Source organism: Thalia democratica, chromosome 3 (assembly GCF_965202585.1).
Source record: "Thalia democratica chromosome 3, ktThaDemo2.hap1.1, whole genome shotgun sequence".
Lineage (NCBI taxonomy): Eukaryota > Metazoa > Chordata > Thaliacea > Salpida > Salpidae > Thalia > Thalia democratica.
This window is the reverse complement of record NC_139167.1, coordinates 44,416,124-44,433,558: the sequence shown is the minus strand read 5'-3', so window position 1 is coordinate 44,433,558 and position 17,435 is coordinate 44,416,124.

Genomic DNA, 17,435 nt, shown 5'->3' with positions numbered 1-17,435 from the left:
CAGCTGTTTAACACTAAATACTTGCAATATACATTGTTTATCGTACATTATTTGAGTTATATCGAATTGTGGTTTTAATATTCTTGTAATATTTCTTACAGCTATATCATCAAACGTCTTTGGTTAGTAATCTAACTTTAAACATAATAAAAGTACTATAGACGTTATAATAGGCTATCTTAAACAAAATACTTGTGTTAATCCTTTTTTATCGTACACTAGATGAATTATTTAGATTTTTGGTATTAATATTCTTGTAATATATTATATAGCTGATAATATAAATTTCTTCGATTAGTAATATTAGTTTTAAAGTATTAAAACTCCTTTTGACGTCAAAATCGGCTGTTAAAGACGAAATACTTACAATAAACAAATTTTATCGTATATTAAATCATTTATTTTAATTTTTGGTTATAATATTCTAGTAATATTTCGTAAAGGTAATTTAATATACGTTTTCGGTTAAAGACATTAGTTTTAAAGTATTAAAACTCCTTTTTACGTCAAAATCGGCTTTTTAAGACGAAATACTCGCAATAAACATTGTTTATCGTACATTACTTTAGTTATTTCGATTTTTATTATAATATTCTTGCAATATTTCATACTGCAAATAGAATAAACGTCTTCAGTTATTAATCTAACTCTAGTCATACTAAAAGTACTATAGACATTAGAATAGACCTTTTTAAACAAAATACTTGTAATAAACCGTTTTTTTTCGTACAATAGTTGAATTATTCTGAGTATTGGTATTAATATTCTTCTAATAAATTAAACAGCTAAATAAATACACTTCTTCGGTTAGGAATAATAGTTTTAAAGTATTAAAAATTTTTTTGACTTCAAAATCGGCTGTTCAAGATAAAATACTACAATAAACTTTGTATATCGTACATCATTTGAGTTATTTTGATTTTTGGTTATGATATTCATGTAATAAATCGTAAAGCTAATTTAATAAATGTCTTTGGTTAGTAATTTAACTTTAAACATATTAAAAGTACTAAAGACGTTATAATTTGCTGTTTTAAACAAAATACTGTTAATAAACCCTTTTTTTATCGTACACTAGTCGAATTATTTTAAGTGTTGGTATTAATTTTCTTGTAATATATCAGACAGCTGATTATATGAACCTCTTCGGTTAGGAATATTAGTTTGAAGGTATTAAAACTCCATTTAACATCAAAATCGGCTGTTTGATACAAAAAACCTGCAACAAACATTGCTTTACGTACATTATTGAGTTATTTCAATTTTTCGTTATATATTCTTGTAATATTTTGTATGGTATCTGTAAACTTTTCGGTTAAAAATATTAGTTTTAAAGTATTAAAAAACTTTTCGACGTCAAAATCGGCTGTTTAAGACGAAACACTTGAAATAAACATTGCTTAACGTACATTATTTTAGTTGTTTGGATTTTTCGTCATAATAATCTTGTAATATTTCGTACAGTTGATTTAATAAATGTCTTCGGTTAAAAATATTAGTCTAGAGAATTAAAACTCCTTTTAACGTCAATATCAGCTGTTTAAAAACGGAAAACTTGCAATAAACATTGTTAATTGTACATTATTTGAGTTATTTTAATTTTTGATTAAAAAATTCTTTTGGTATTCTGTAAAGGTAGTTTAATAAAAGTCTTTGGTTAAAAATATTAGTTTTAAAGAATTTAAACCTTATTCGACGTCAAAATCGGCTGATCAAGACGAAATACTTGCAATAAACATTGTTCATCGTACATTAACTGAGTTATTTTGATTTTAGGTTATAATATTTTTGTAATATTTCCTATAGCTTATTAAAAAAACGTCTTTCGTTAGTAATCTAACTATAAACATATTAAAAGTACTATAGACGTTAAACTAGGCGGTTTTAAATAAAATACTAGTAATAAATCTTTTTATTTATCGTATACTATTTGAATTTAATTGAGTATTAATATTAAAATTCTTGTTATATATCAAACAGCTAATTAAATATACTTCTTCGATAAGGAATATGAGTTTTAAAGTGTAACGACTACTTTTGACGTCAAAATCGGCTGTTTAATACGAAATACTTGCAACAAACATTGTTTATTGTGCATTTATTGAGTTATTTCGATTTTTCGTTTTAATATTTTTGTAATATTTCTTATAGCTAATTTAATAAACGTCTTTAGTTAGTAATCTAACTTTAAACACATTAAAAGTACTATAGACGTTATAATAGGCTGTTTTAAACAAAATACTTTTATTAAATTGTTTTTTATCGTACAGTATTTAATTATTTTGATTATTGGTATAATTATTATTGTAATATATTATCTAATAATTAAAGAAACCTCTTCGGTTAGAAATATTAGTTTTAAAGTATTAAAACTCCTTTTCACGTCAGAATCTGCTGTTTAAGACGTAATACTTGCAATAAACAGTGTTTAAAGTACAGCATTTGAGTTATTTCAATTTTTGGTTTTATTATTCTTGTAATATTTCGTAAAAGTAATCTATTAAAAGTTTTTAGTTAAAAATATTAGATTTTAAGTATTATAACTCGTTTTGAAGTCAAAATCGTCAGTTTAAGACGAAATACTTGCAATAAACATTGTTTATCATTCAATAATTGAGTTATTTTGATTTTTGGCTATAATATTTTGTATTATTTTATAAAGGTAATTAATAATTGTTTTTGGTGAAAAATATAAGTTTTAAGGTATTAAAAATCCTTTTGACGTCAAAATCAGCTGTTTAAGACATAAAACTTGCAATAAACTTTGTTTATCATACATTATTTATTTATCAAGATTATAATTATAATACAGTTGTAATATTTTGTAAAGGTAATTTAATAAACGTCTTTAGTAAGTAATCTAACTTTAATCATATTTAAAATACTGTATACCTTATAAAAGGCTGTTTTAAACAAAATACTTGTAATAAACCATTTTTCATTGTACAATACTTAGATTATTTTGAGTATTGGTATTAATATTCTTGTAATATATCAAACAGCTAATTAAATACACCTCTTAGGTTAGAAATATTAGTTCTAAAGTATTAAAACTCTTTTTGACGTCAAAATCGGCTTTTTATGACGAAATACTTGCAATAAACATTGTTTATCGTGCAATATTTGATTGTTTCGATTTTTTGTTATAATATTATTGTAATTTTGGTACAGCTAATTTAATAAACATCTTTAGTTAGTAATCTAATGTTAAAGGCATTAGAAGTACTATAGACATTATAATAGGCTGTTTTAAACATAATAGTTGTATTAAACCTCTTTTTTATCGTACACTATTTGAATTATTTTTAATATTGGTATAAATATTCTTTTAATATATTATATAGATGATAATACTAACCTCTTCGGTTAGGAATATTAGTTTTAAAATATCAAAACTCTATTTGACGTCAAAATCGGCTGTTTAAGACAGAATACCTGTAAAAAACATTGTTTATCGTACATTATTTGAACTATTTCTATTTTTGGTTGAAATTTTCTTGTATAATTTTGTAAAGGTAATTTAAGAAACATCTTTGGTTAAACATATTAGTTTTAATGTATTAAAACTCCTTTTGACTTTAAAATCGTACATTTTTTGTCGTACATTATTAGAGTTATTTCGATTTTTAGCTATAATATTCTTGTAATATTTCGTTAATGTAATTTAATAAACGTTTACGGTGGAAAATAATAGTTTTAAAGTATTAAAACTACTTTAATGTCAAATTCGGCTGTTTAAGACAAAATACTTGGAATAAACATTGTTTAACGTACAATATTTGAGTTATAATAGGCTGTTTTAAACAAAATACTTGTATTAAAACCGTTTTTATCTTACACTATTTAAAATATTTTGATTATTAATATTATTGTTCTTGTAATATATCATACAGCTAATTATATGAACCTCTTCAGTCAGGAATATTAGTTTTAAAGTATTAAAACTAATTTTGACGTCAAATCGGCTGTTAAAGACCAAATACTTTCAATAAACATTGTTTTCCTTACATTATTGAGTTAATTTGATTTTTGTTTGTAATATTATTGTAGTAATTCGTAAATGTAATTTAAGAAAAGTATTTAGTTAACAATATAAGTTTTAAAGTATTATAATCTCATTTGACGTCAAAATCGGCTGTTAAAGATAAAATACGTGCAATAAACATTGTTTATAGTACATTATTTTAGTTTTTTCGATTTTTGGTTATAATATCCTTGTAATATTTCGTACAGCTAATTTAATAAACGTCTTTGGTTAGTAATCTATTTCTAAAGATATTAGAAGTACTATAGACGCTATAATAAGCTGTTTTAAACAAAATACTTCTATTAAACCCTTTTTTATCTTACACTATTAGAATTATTTTGATTATTAGTTTTATTATTCTTGTAATATATCATATAGCTAAATATATGAACCTCTTTAGTCAGGAATACTAGTTTTAAAGTATTAAAACTCCTTTAAACTTTAAAATCAGCTTTTTAAGACTAAATACCTGTAATAAACATTGTTTATCGTACATTATTTGAGTTATTTCAATTTTTGGTTTTTTTATTCTGTAATATTTCGTAAAAGCAATTTTATATTTGTTTTCGGTTGAAAATATTAGTTTTAAAGTATTAAAACTCCTTTTGATGTCAAAATTGCCTGTTTAAGACGAAATACCTGCAATGAACATTGTTTATCGTACATAATTTGTTGTTGGTACAGCTAATTTAATAAACGTCTTTGGTTAGTAATTTAACTTTAAAGAAATTAAAAGTACTAGAGACATTAAAATAGGCTATTTTAAACATAAAAGTTGTATGAAACCCTTTTTTGTCGTACACTATTTGAATTATTTTTATATAGGTATAAATATTTTAGTAATATATCATATAGATGATAATATGAACCTCTTCAGATAGGAAAATTAGTTTTAAAGTATTAAAACTCCTTTTAACGTCAAAATATGCTTCTTAAGACAAAATACTTGTAAAAGACATTGTTTATTGTACATTGTTTGAGTTATTTCGATTTTTCGTTATATTATTCTTGTAATATATCATACAGCTAATTTAATAAACGTTTTGAATTAGTAGTATAACTTTAAACATATTAAAAGTATTATAGTCTTTATTATAGGCTGTTTTAAACAAAATACTTGTATTAAACTCTTTTTTATCGTAATTTGTTTGAACTATTTCGATTTTTATTTATAATATCCTCGTATACTTCATACAGGTAATTTAATAAACGTCTTTGGTTAGTAATCTATTTTTAAAGACATTAAAAGTACTTTAGACGTTTTAATAGTCTGTTAAAAAAAACGTGAATTAAACCCTTTTTTATTGTACACTATTTGAATTATTTGATTATTTGAATTAATATTCTTCTAATATATTATACATCTTATTTAATAAACCTCTTCGGTTAGGAATATTAGTTTTAATGTATTAAAACTTCTTTTTACGTCAAAATCGACAGTTTAAGACGAAATACTTGCAATAAACATTGTTTATCGTACATTATTTGAGTTATTTTGATTTTTAGTTATTATATTTTTGTAATTATGGTAATAATAAACGTCTTTGGTTAGTAATGTAACTTCAAACATATTAAAAGTACTCTAGACGTTATATTAGGCTGTTTTAAACAAAATACTTGCAATAAACCCTTTTTTTCTGTACACTAGTTGAATTATTTTTAGTATTGATATTAACATTCTTGTAATATATCATACAACTAATTATATGAACCTCTTCGGTTAGAAATATTAGTTTTAAAGTATTAAAACTCTTTTAACGTCAAAATCAGCTGTTTAAGACTAAATACTTACTAAAAAAATTGTTTATCGTACATTATTTATGTCTTTAGTTAGTAATCTAATTTTAAACACATTAAAAGTACTACAGACGTTATAATAGGCTGTTTTAAACAAAATACTTGTATTAAATCATTTTTTATCGTGAACTTCTTGATTATTTTGATTACTGGTATTAATATTCTTGTAATATATCATACATATAATTTAATAGACCTCTTCGGTTAGGAGTATTAGTTTTAATGTATTTTAACTCCTTTTGACGTCAACATCGGTTGATTAAGACGAAATATTGCAATAAACATTGTTTAACGTACATTATTTGAGTTATTTCGATTTTCTCTTGTAATATTTATGTAATTTTTCGTAAAGCAAATTGAATAAACGTCTTGGTTAGTAATCTAATTTTAAACATATTAAAAGTACTATAGACGTTATACTAGGCTGTTTTAAACAAAATACTTCTAATAAACCCTTTTTTGTCGTACACTATTTGAATTTAATTGAGTAATGGTATTAATACTCTTGAAATATATGAGACAGCTTATTAAATACACCTCTTCGTTTAAAAATACTAGTTTTAAAGTATTAAAACTCTTTTTGACGTCAAAATCAGCTGTTTTAAACAAAATACTTGCAATAAACATTATTTATTATATTATTTGAGTTATTTCAATTTTTGGTTCTAATATTCTTGTAATATTACGTAAAGGTAATTTAATAACCATTTTCGGTTGAAAATATTAGTTTTAATGTATTAAAATTCCTTTTGACGTCAAAATTGGCTGATTAAGACGGTATACTTGCAGTAAATATTGTTTATCGTACATTATTTGAGTTTTTTCGATTTTTGGTTATAAAATTATTGTAGTATTTCGTAAAGGTAATTTAATAAACGTCTTTGGTTAAAAATATTAGTTTTAAAGTATTTTAACCTTATTTGTCGTCTAAATCGGCTGTTTAAGACGAAATACTTGTATTAAACCATTTTTTATCGTACATTATTTTAGTTTTTTTCGATATTTAGTCATAATTCTCTCGTAATACTCGTATAGCTAATTCATTTACCGTCTTTCGTTAGTAGTCTAACTTAAAACATATTAAAAGTACTGTAGACGTTACTAAAGGCTGTTTTAAACAAAATTCTTGTAATAAACATTTTTTTAACGTACACTAGTTAAATAAATTTTAGTACAGTTATTAATATTGTTGAAATATATCAGACAGCTAATTAAATATACCTCTTCGATAAGGAATATGAGTTTAAAGTATTAAGACTACTTTTGACGTCAAAATCGGCTGTTTAATACGTAATACTTGCAACAAACATTGTTTATCGTACAGTTATTTATTTTTTTCGGTTTTTCGTTTTAATATTCTCGTAATATTTCTTATAGCTAATTTAATAAACTTCTTTGGTTAGTAATCTAAATTTAAGCACATTAAAAGTACTAAAGACGTGATAAAAGTCTGTTTTAAACAAAATACTTGTATTAAATCCTTTTTTATCGTACACTATTTGATTATTTAGATTATTAATATAATTAATTTTGTAATATATTATACATAATTTTAAATAAACCTCTTCGGTTAGAAATATTAGTTTTAAAGTATTAAAACTCCTTTTAATGTCAAAATCGGATGTTTAAGACGAAATACTTACAATAAACATTGTTTATCGTACATTATTTGAGTTATTTAGATTTTGGTTATAATATTTTTGTAATATTTCGAAAACGTATCTTGATATACGTTTAAGTTTAAAAATATTAGTTTTAAAATATTAAAACTTCATTTGACGTCAAAATTAACTATTTAATACTAATTACTTGAATAAAACATTGTTAATCGTACATTTTTTGTTTTATTTCAAAACGTGGTTATAATATTCTTGTACTATTTTGTACAGCTATATCATTAAACGTCTTTGGTTAGTTATTTAACTTTAAACATTTTAAAAGTATTATAGACGTCATAATAGGCTGTTTTAAAGAAAATACCTGAAATAAACTCTTTGTTATCGTACACCATTTGAATTTATTTAAGTATTGGTATTAATATTCTTGTAATATATCAAACATCTAAATAAATATACCTCTCCGGTTAGGAATAGTAGTTTTAAAGTATTAAAACTTCTATTGACGTCGAAATCTGCTGTTTAAGTGGAATCCTTTACAATAAACATTGTTTATCGTACATTTTTTAAGTTATTTCGATTACTGGTTAAAATATTCTTGTAATAGTTCGTAAAGGTATCTTAATAAACGTTTTCAGTTAAAAATATTAGTTTTGAAGTATTAAACTTCAATTGACGTCAAAATTAGCTGTTTAACGCTAAATTCTCGCAAAAAACATTGTTTATCGTACATTATTTGAGTTATTTCGAATTGTGGTTATAATATTCTAGTAATATTTTTTACAGCTATTTCATTAAACGTCTTTGGTTAGTAATCTAACTTTAAACCTATTAAAAGTACTATAGACGTTATAATGGGCTGCTTTAAACAAAATACTTGTATTAAACAGTTTTTTATCGTACATTATATGAATTATTTTGATTTTTAGTATTTATATTTGTGGAATGTATTATATAGCTGATAATATGAACGTCTTCGGTTAGTAATATTAGTTTTAAAGTATTAAAACTCCTTTTGACGTCAAAATCGGCTTTTTATGAATAAATACTTGCAATAAACATTTTTTATCGAACATTATTTGAGTTTTTACGATTTTTGGTAATAATATTCTTGTAATATTCCGTAAAGGTAATTCAATAAACGTTTTCGCTTTAAAAATTTTAGTTTTGAACTATTAAAACTCCTTTTGACATCAAATTCAGCTGTTAAAGACGAAATACTTGCAATAAACATTGTTTATCGTACATTATTTGAGTTATTTTGATTTTTAATTATAATATTCTCGTAATATTTCGTATAGTTAATTTAATAAACGTCTCTTGTTAGTAATCTAACTTTGAACACATTAAAATTACTATAGACGTTATAATAGGCTGTATTAAACAATTTTTTTATTTTTTGTCGTAAACTGTTTGATTATTTTGATTATTAAGTATTAATATTTATGTATTGTATCAGACAGCTAGTTAAATAACCTTATTCGGTTAGTAATGATAGTTTTAAAGTATTAAAACTCCTTTTGACGTCAAAATTGGCTGTTGAAGACGAAATATTTGCAATAAACTATGTTTATCGGACATTATTTGAGTTATTTCAATTTTTGGTTTTAATTTTCTTGTAATATTTCTTAAAAGTAATTTAATAAACGTTTTGAGTTGACAATATCATTTTTCACGTTTTAAAACTCCTTTTGACGTCAAAATCGGCTGTTTATGACGAGATACTTGCAATAAACATTGTTTAACGTACTTTATTTAAGTTCTTTCGTCTTTTGGTTTTAATATTCTTGTAATTTTTCGTAAAGGTAATTTTATAAACGACTTCGGTAAAAAATATTAGTTTTAACTATTAAAATCTTTTTTACCTCAAATTCGGCTGTTTAAGACGAAATACTTGCAATAAACATTGTCTATCGTACATTATCTGTGGTATTTCGATTTTTGGTTGTAATATTCTTGTAATATTTCGTGTAGCTAATTTAATAAACGTCCTTGGTTAAGTAATCTAAATTTATACATTTTAAAAGTACTATAGACGTTATAACAGGCTATTTAAACGAAATAATTGTAATAAACCCTTTTTTATAATACAGTATTTGATTATTTTGATTATTAGTATTAATATTCTTATAATATATCATACAGCTGATTATATGAACCTCTTCTGTTAGGAATATTAGTTTTAATGAATTAAAAATCCTTTTACGTCAAAATCGGCTCTTTAAGACAAAATACTTGCAATAAACATTGTTTATCGTACATTATTTGAGTTATTTAGATTTTTGGTTATAATATTCTTGTAATATTTCGTATAGTTAATTTAATAAACGTCTCTTGTTAGTAATCTAACTTTGAACACATTAAAATTATTATAGACGTTATAATAAGCTGTAATAAACAATTTTTTTTATTTTTGTCGTACACTATTCGATTATTTTGATTATTAAGTATTAATATTTATGTAATATATCAGACAGCTAATTAAATAACCTTTTTTGGTTATTAATGATAGTTTTAAAGTATTAAAACTCTTTTTGACGTCAAAATCGGCTGTTTAAGACGAAATACTTGCAATAAACTATGTTTATCGGACATTATTTGAGTTATTTTAATTTTTGGTTATAATATTCTTTTAATATTTCTCAAAGGTAATTTAATAAACGTTTTCAATTGACAATATTAATTTTCACGTTTTAAAACTTCTTTTGACGTCAAAATCGGCTGTTTATGACGAAATACTTGCAATAAACATTGTTTAACGTACTTTATTTAAATTCTTTCGTTTTTAGGGTTTAATATTCTTGTAATATTTCGTAAAGGTAATTTAATAAAAGATTTTAGTAAAAAATATTAGTTTTAACTATTAAAATCCTTTTTACGTCAAAATCGGCTGTTTAAGACGAAATATTTGCAATAAATATTGTTTATCGTACATTATTTGAGTTATTTTGATTTTTGATTATATTATTCTCGTAATATTTCGTATAGTTAATTAAATAAACGTCTTTGGTGAGTAATCTAACTTTAAACATATATAAAGTACTATAGACGTTATAATAGGCAGTTTAAAAGAAAAGACTAGTATTAAACCCTTTTTTATCGTACACTACTTGTTTTATTCTGATTATTGCTATTAGTAATCTTGAAATATATCATACGGCTAATTAAACAAACCTCTTCGGTTAGGAATATTAGTTTTAAAGTATTAAAGCTTCTTTTGACGTCAAAATCAGCTGTTCAAGAGGAAATACTTGCAATAAACATTGTTTATCGGACATTATTTGAGTTATTTCCATTTTGGTTATAATGTTCTTGTAATAATTCTTAAAAGTAATTTAATAAACGTTTTTGGTTGACAATATTAGTTTTAACGTATTTAAACTCCTTTTGTCGTCAAATTAGGCTGTTTAATACGAAGTACTTGCAATAAACTGTGTTTATCGGACATTATTTGAGTTGTTTCAGTTTTTGGTTATAATTTTCTTGTAATATTGCTTAAAGGTAATTTAATAAACGTTTTCAGTTGACAATATTAGTTTTCACGCTATAAAACTCCTTTTGACGTCAAAATCGGCTGTTTAAGACGAAATACTTGCAATAAACATTGTTTAACGTACTGTATTTAAGTTTTTTCGTTTTATGCTTTTAATATTCTTGTAATATTTCGGAAAGGTAATTAAATTAACGACTTCGGTAAAAAATATTAGTTTTAAACTATTAAAACTCGTTTTATGTCAAAATCGGCTGTTTGAGACGAAATACTACATTAAACATTTTTTATCGTAAATTTTTTGAGTTTTTGTAATTTTTAGTTATAAAATTCTTGTAGTATTCTGTAAGGGTAATATACTAAAAGTCTATGCTTATAAATATTTGTTTTAAAGTATAAAAACTCCTTTTGACGTCAAATTAGGCTGCTTAAGACGAAATACTTGCATAAACCCTTTTTTATCGTACTTTATTTGAGTTATTTTGCTTTTGGTTATAATATTTTTGTTATATTACGTAAAGGTAATTTTATAACCGTATACGGTTGACAATATTAGTTTTAAAGTATAAAAACTTCTTTTGACGTCAAATTCGGCTGTTTAAGACGAAATAATTGCGAAAAACATTGTTTATCGTACATTATTTTAGTTGTTTCGATTTTTCGTTAGAATATTCTTGTAATATATCATACAGCTAATTTAATAAACGTTTTTTATTAGTATTATAACTTTAAACATATCAAAAGTATTATAGACGTAATAATAGGCTGTTTTAAACAAAATACTTGTATTAAACCCTTTTTTATCGTTCTTTGTTTAAACTAGTTTAATTATTGGTTTAAATATTCTTGCAATCAATCATATATCTAATTATAGAAACCTTATAGGTTAGGAATATTAGTTTTAATGTATTAAAAATCCTTTTGACGTCAAAATCGGCAGTTTCAGACGAAATACTTGCAATAAACATTGTTTATCGTACATTATTTGAGTTATTTTGATTTTTGGCTTTACCATTCTTGTAATATTTCGTATAGCTAATTTAATAAACGTCCTTGGTTAGTAATCTAACTTTAAACATTTTAAAAGTACTATAGACGATATAATAGGTTGTTCTAAACAAAATACTTGTATTAAACCCTTTTTTATCGTACAGTATTTGAATTATTTTAATTGTTGGTATTAATTTTTTGTAATATATCATACAGCTGATTATATGAACATCTTCTGTTAGGAATATTAGTTTTAATGTATTAAAACTCCTTTTACGTCAAAATCGGCTGTTTAAGACGAAATACTTGCAATAAATATTGTTACTCCACATTATATAAGTTATTTCAATTTTTGGTTATAATACTCCTTTAATATTTCTTAAATGTAATTTAATAAACGTTTTCGGTTGACAATATTAGTTTTAAATTATTAAAACTCCTTTTGACTTCAAAATCGGCAGTTTAAGACGAAATACTGGCATAAACCCTTTTTTATCGTACATTTTTTGAGTTATTTCGATTTTTGGTTATATTATTTTTCTAATATTTCGTAAAGGTAATTATATAAACGTATATGATTGACAATATTAGTTTTAAAGTATTAAAACTTCTTTAGACGTCAAATTCGGCTGTTTAAGACGAAATAATTGCGAAAAACATTGTTTATCGTACATTATTTGATTTATTTTGATTTTTCGTTTTAATATTCTTGTAATATATCATACAGCTAATTATATAAACCTCTTCGGTTGGGAATATTAGTTTTTTAAGTATTAAAATTACTTTTTATGTCAGAATCATCTGTTAAAGACGAAATAGTTGTAATAAACATTGTTTACTGCACATAATTTGCGGTATTTCGATTTTTGGTTTTAATATTCTTGTAATATTTCGTTTAGCTAATTTAATAAACGTCTATGGTTGGAAATCTAACTTTAAACATATTGAAAGTACAGTGCTTCCTCGCTTATCCGGTCCTTGCTAATCCGGTTCCTCGCTAATCCGACTGGTTTTAGTCGAGAAGTCGACTTATTTACTTTAGCGTTTAATTTCATTTTACTTCGAAAAAATATTTAATTTACGGTTTATAAGTATGCAAGCAATATATTGTTACGTCATAATAAAGTATCATTTGTATAATCTTAAGTTTTTTTTTCACATTTTTCCCGCCCAGATGTAACAAACTTGTTTATTATTCATTTGCAATTTTTCTGTCTTTGCTAAGCAAGTTACACTTTAATTTACTACAATGAACATATCTAGTTAAAAAATGGATAGACAGCAAAGAAAAGAAAATGCGTTTAACTAACAATTGAAAACAAGTTAAAAGTTTGCGAAATGACAAACAATAATGTGCCTAAAGCTGTTATAATGAGCCAGTTTAACATTGGTAAGTAAACTTTTAATGACATTTTCAGAGGCGAAGAAATGTTCGTTGAAGTAATAAGTGTTAATTTATTTAAAGTTTTAACAGTGTAGTTCTTTAGTTCTTTTCCATTAATTTTGAACTTATAAAATTTTGTTTCGTTTAGTTTTGTCTGTTTTAATTCTTTTTTCTTTGAATAAAGTAAAATAAATTAAATTAACAGAAATTTTATAGTACGTTTTGTTAAATACATTCATAATATAACTAAGGTAGATAATTTGTAAAAAAAGCGATACTTAGTTCTTATCCGGCCAAAGGCAAATCCGGCCGTATTTTCAAAAAATTCTTGCCCAACTTGGCCGGAATAGCGAGGAAGCACTGTACTATACACTTTATAATAAGCAGTTTTAAACAAAATACTTGTAATAAACCATTTTTTTCGTACTTTGTTTGAACTATTTTGATTATTGGTTTTAATATTCTTGTAATCAATCATATATCTATTTAAAGAAACCTCTTCGGTTAGAAATATTATTTTTAATGTATTAAAAATCCTTCTGACGTCAAAATCGGCAGTTTAAGACGAAATATTTGCAATAAACATTGTTTATCGTACATTATTTGAGTTATTTCGATTTTTGAGTTTAATATTCATGTAATATTTTGTATAGCTAATTTAATAAACATCCTCGGTTAGTAATCTAACTTTAAACATTTTAAAAGTACTATAGTTGTTATAATAGGCTGTTTTAAACAAAATACTTGTGTTAAGCCCTTTTTTATCGTACAGTATATGAATTATTTTCATTATTGGTATTAATATTCTTAGAAAATATCGTACAGCTGATTATATGAACCTCTTCTGATAGGAATATTAGTTTTAATGTATTAAAACTCCTTTTACGTCAAAATCGGCTGTTTAAGCCTAAATACTTGCAATAAACATTGTTACTCTACATTATTTAAGTTATTTCAATTTTTGGTTATAATACTCTTGTAATATTTCTTAAATGTATTTTAATAAACGTTTTCGGTTGACAATATTTGTTTTAAATTATTAAAACTCCTTTTGACGTCAAAATCGGTTGTTTAAGACGAAATACTGGCATAAACCTTTTTTTATCGTACATTATTTGAGTTATTTCAATTTTTGCTTATAATATTATTATAATATTTCGTAAAGGTAATTTTATAAACGTATACGATTGACAATAATAGTTTTAAAGTATTAAAACTTCTTTTGACGTCAAATTCGGCTATTTAAGACGAAATAATTGCGAAAGTATTGTTTATCGTATATTATTTGAGTTATTTCGATTTTTCGTTTTAATATTCTTGTAATATAACATACAGCTAATTTAATATACGTTTTTTATTAGTATTATAACTTTAATTTTATTGATTAAAATTTATATTTTTTTATATATTTATATATTTACTATATTAAATATATATATTTATATATTTAAATTAATTTAAACATTTTAAAAGTATAAAAGACAATACAATAGGCTGTTTTAAACAAAAAACTTGTAAAAAAAACTTTTTTGTTGTACAAATTTTGAATTATTTTGATTATTGGTATTAATATTTTTGTAATATATCATACAGCTAATTATAGAAACCTCTTTAGTTGACATTATTAGTTTTTTAAGTATTAAAAATACTTTTTACGTTAAAATCGGCTGTTAAAGACGAAATAGTTGTAATAAACATTGTTTATCGCACATTATTTGAGTTATATCGATTTTTGGTTTTAATATTCTTGTAATATTTCGTTTAGCTAAATTAATAAACGTCTATGGTTAGAAATCTAACTTTAAACATATTGAAAGTACTATATACTTTATAATAAGCAGTATTAAACAAAATACTTGTAATAAACGATTTTTTTTCGTACTTTGTTTGAACTATATTGATTATTGGTTTTATTATTCTTGTAATCAATCATATATCTAATTAAAGAAACCTCTTCGGTTAGGAATGTTAGTTTTAATGTATTAAACATCCTTTTGACGTCAAAATCAGCAGTTTAAAACGAAATACTTGCAATAAACATTGTTTATCGTATATTATTTGAGTTAATTCGATTTTTGGTTATTATATTCTTGTAAAATTTGGTATAGCTAATTTAATAAACGTCCTTAGGTAAAAATCTAACTTTAAAAAAAATACTTGTATTAAACCCTTTTTATAGTACAGTATATGAATTATTTTGATTATTGGTAGTAATATTTTTGTAATATATCATACAGCTGATTATATGAACCTCTTCTGTTAGGAATATTAGTTTTAATGTATTAAAAATCTTTTTACGTTAAAATCGGCTGTTTAAGAGTAAATACTTGCAATAAACATTGTTTATCGGACATTATTTGAGATATTTACTTTTTGGTTATAATATTCTTGTAATATTTCTTAAAGGTAATTTAATAATCGTTTTCGGTTGACAATATTAGTTTTAACGTACTAAAACTCCGTTTGACGTCAAATTCGGCTGTTTAAAACGAAATACTTGCAATAAACTTTGTTTATCGTACATTATTTGAGTTTTTTTTTAATTATAATATTCTTGTAATATTTCTTAAAGGTAATTTAATAAACTTTTTCAGTTGACAATATTAGTTTTAACGTATTTAAACTGCTTTAACCCTTTTTTATCCTACAGTATTTGAATTATTTTGATTATTGGTATTAATATTCTTGTAATATATCATACAGCTGATTATATAAACCTCTTTCGTAAGGAATATTAGTTTTACTGTATTAAAACTCCTTTTACGTCAAAATCGGCTGTTTAAGACGAAGTAATTGCGATAAACATTGTTTATCCTACATTATTTGAGTTATCAATTTTTGGTTATAATACTCTCGTAATATATCTCAAAGATAATATAATAAACGTTTTCGGTTGACAATATTAGTTTTAAATTATTAAAACTCCTTTTGACTTCAAATTCGGCTCTTTAAGACAAAATACTTGCAATAAAAATTGATTATCGTACATTATTTGAGTTATTTTGATTTTTGGTTTTATTATTATCGTAATATTTCGTATAGTTAATTTGATAAACGTCTTTTGTTAGTAATCTATCATCAAACACATTAAAATATCTATAGACGTTATAATAGGCAGTTTTAAAGAAAATATTGTATAAACCCTTTTTTTATCGTAACATATTTGAATTATTTTGATTATTAATATTCTTGTAATTTATCATACAGTTGATTAAATGAACCTCTTTGGTTAAAAATATTAGTTTTAAAGTAATAAAACTCCTTTTGACGTCAAAAACAGCTGTTTAAGACGAAATACTTGCAATAAACAATGTTTATCGGACATTATTTGAGTTATTTCATTTTTGGTTATAATATTTTTGTAATATTTCTTAAAAGTAATTTAATAAACATTTTAGGTTGACAATATTAGTTTTTACGTATCAAAACTCCTTTTGACATCAAAATCGGCTGTTGAAGACAAAATACTTAAAAATAAACAGTGTTACGCGTACATTATTAGAGTTATTTCAATTTATGGTTATTCTATTCTAGTAATAATTTGTATAGCTAATTTAATGAATGTCTTTGAATAAAATTCTAACTTTAAACATATTAAAATTACTATAGATGTTATAATAGGCTGTTTTAAACAAAATACTTGTATTAAACCCTTTTTTATCGTACACTATTTAAATTACTTTGATTAATGGAATTAATATTCTCGTAATATATCATACAGCTAATTATATGAACCTCTTTGGTTAGGAATATTAGTTTTAAAGTATTAAAAATCCTTTTGACGTCAAAATCGGCTGTTTAAGTCGAAATACTTGCAATAAACATTATTTAACGTATATTTCTTAATCTATTTCGATTTTAGGTTTTATTATTCTTGTAATATTTCTTAAAGATAATTTAACAAACGTTTTCGGATAAAAATATTAGTTATAAATTATCGAAACTTCTTTAGACGTCAAAATCGGCTGTTTAAGTCGAAAAACTGCAATAAACATTTTTTATCGTACATTATTTGAGATATTTTAATTTTTAGTTATAAAATTCTTGTAATATTTTGTAATAATTATTTACTAAAAGTCTTCGGTTGAATATATTAGTTTTAAAGTATTATAACCTTAATTGACGTCAAAA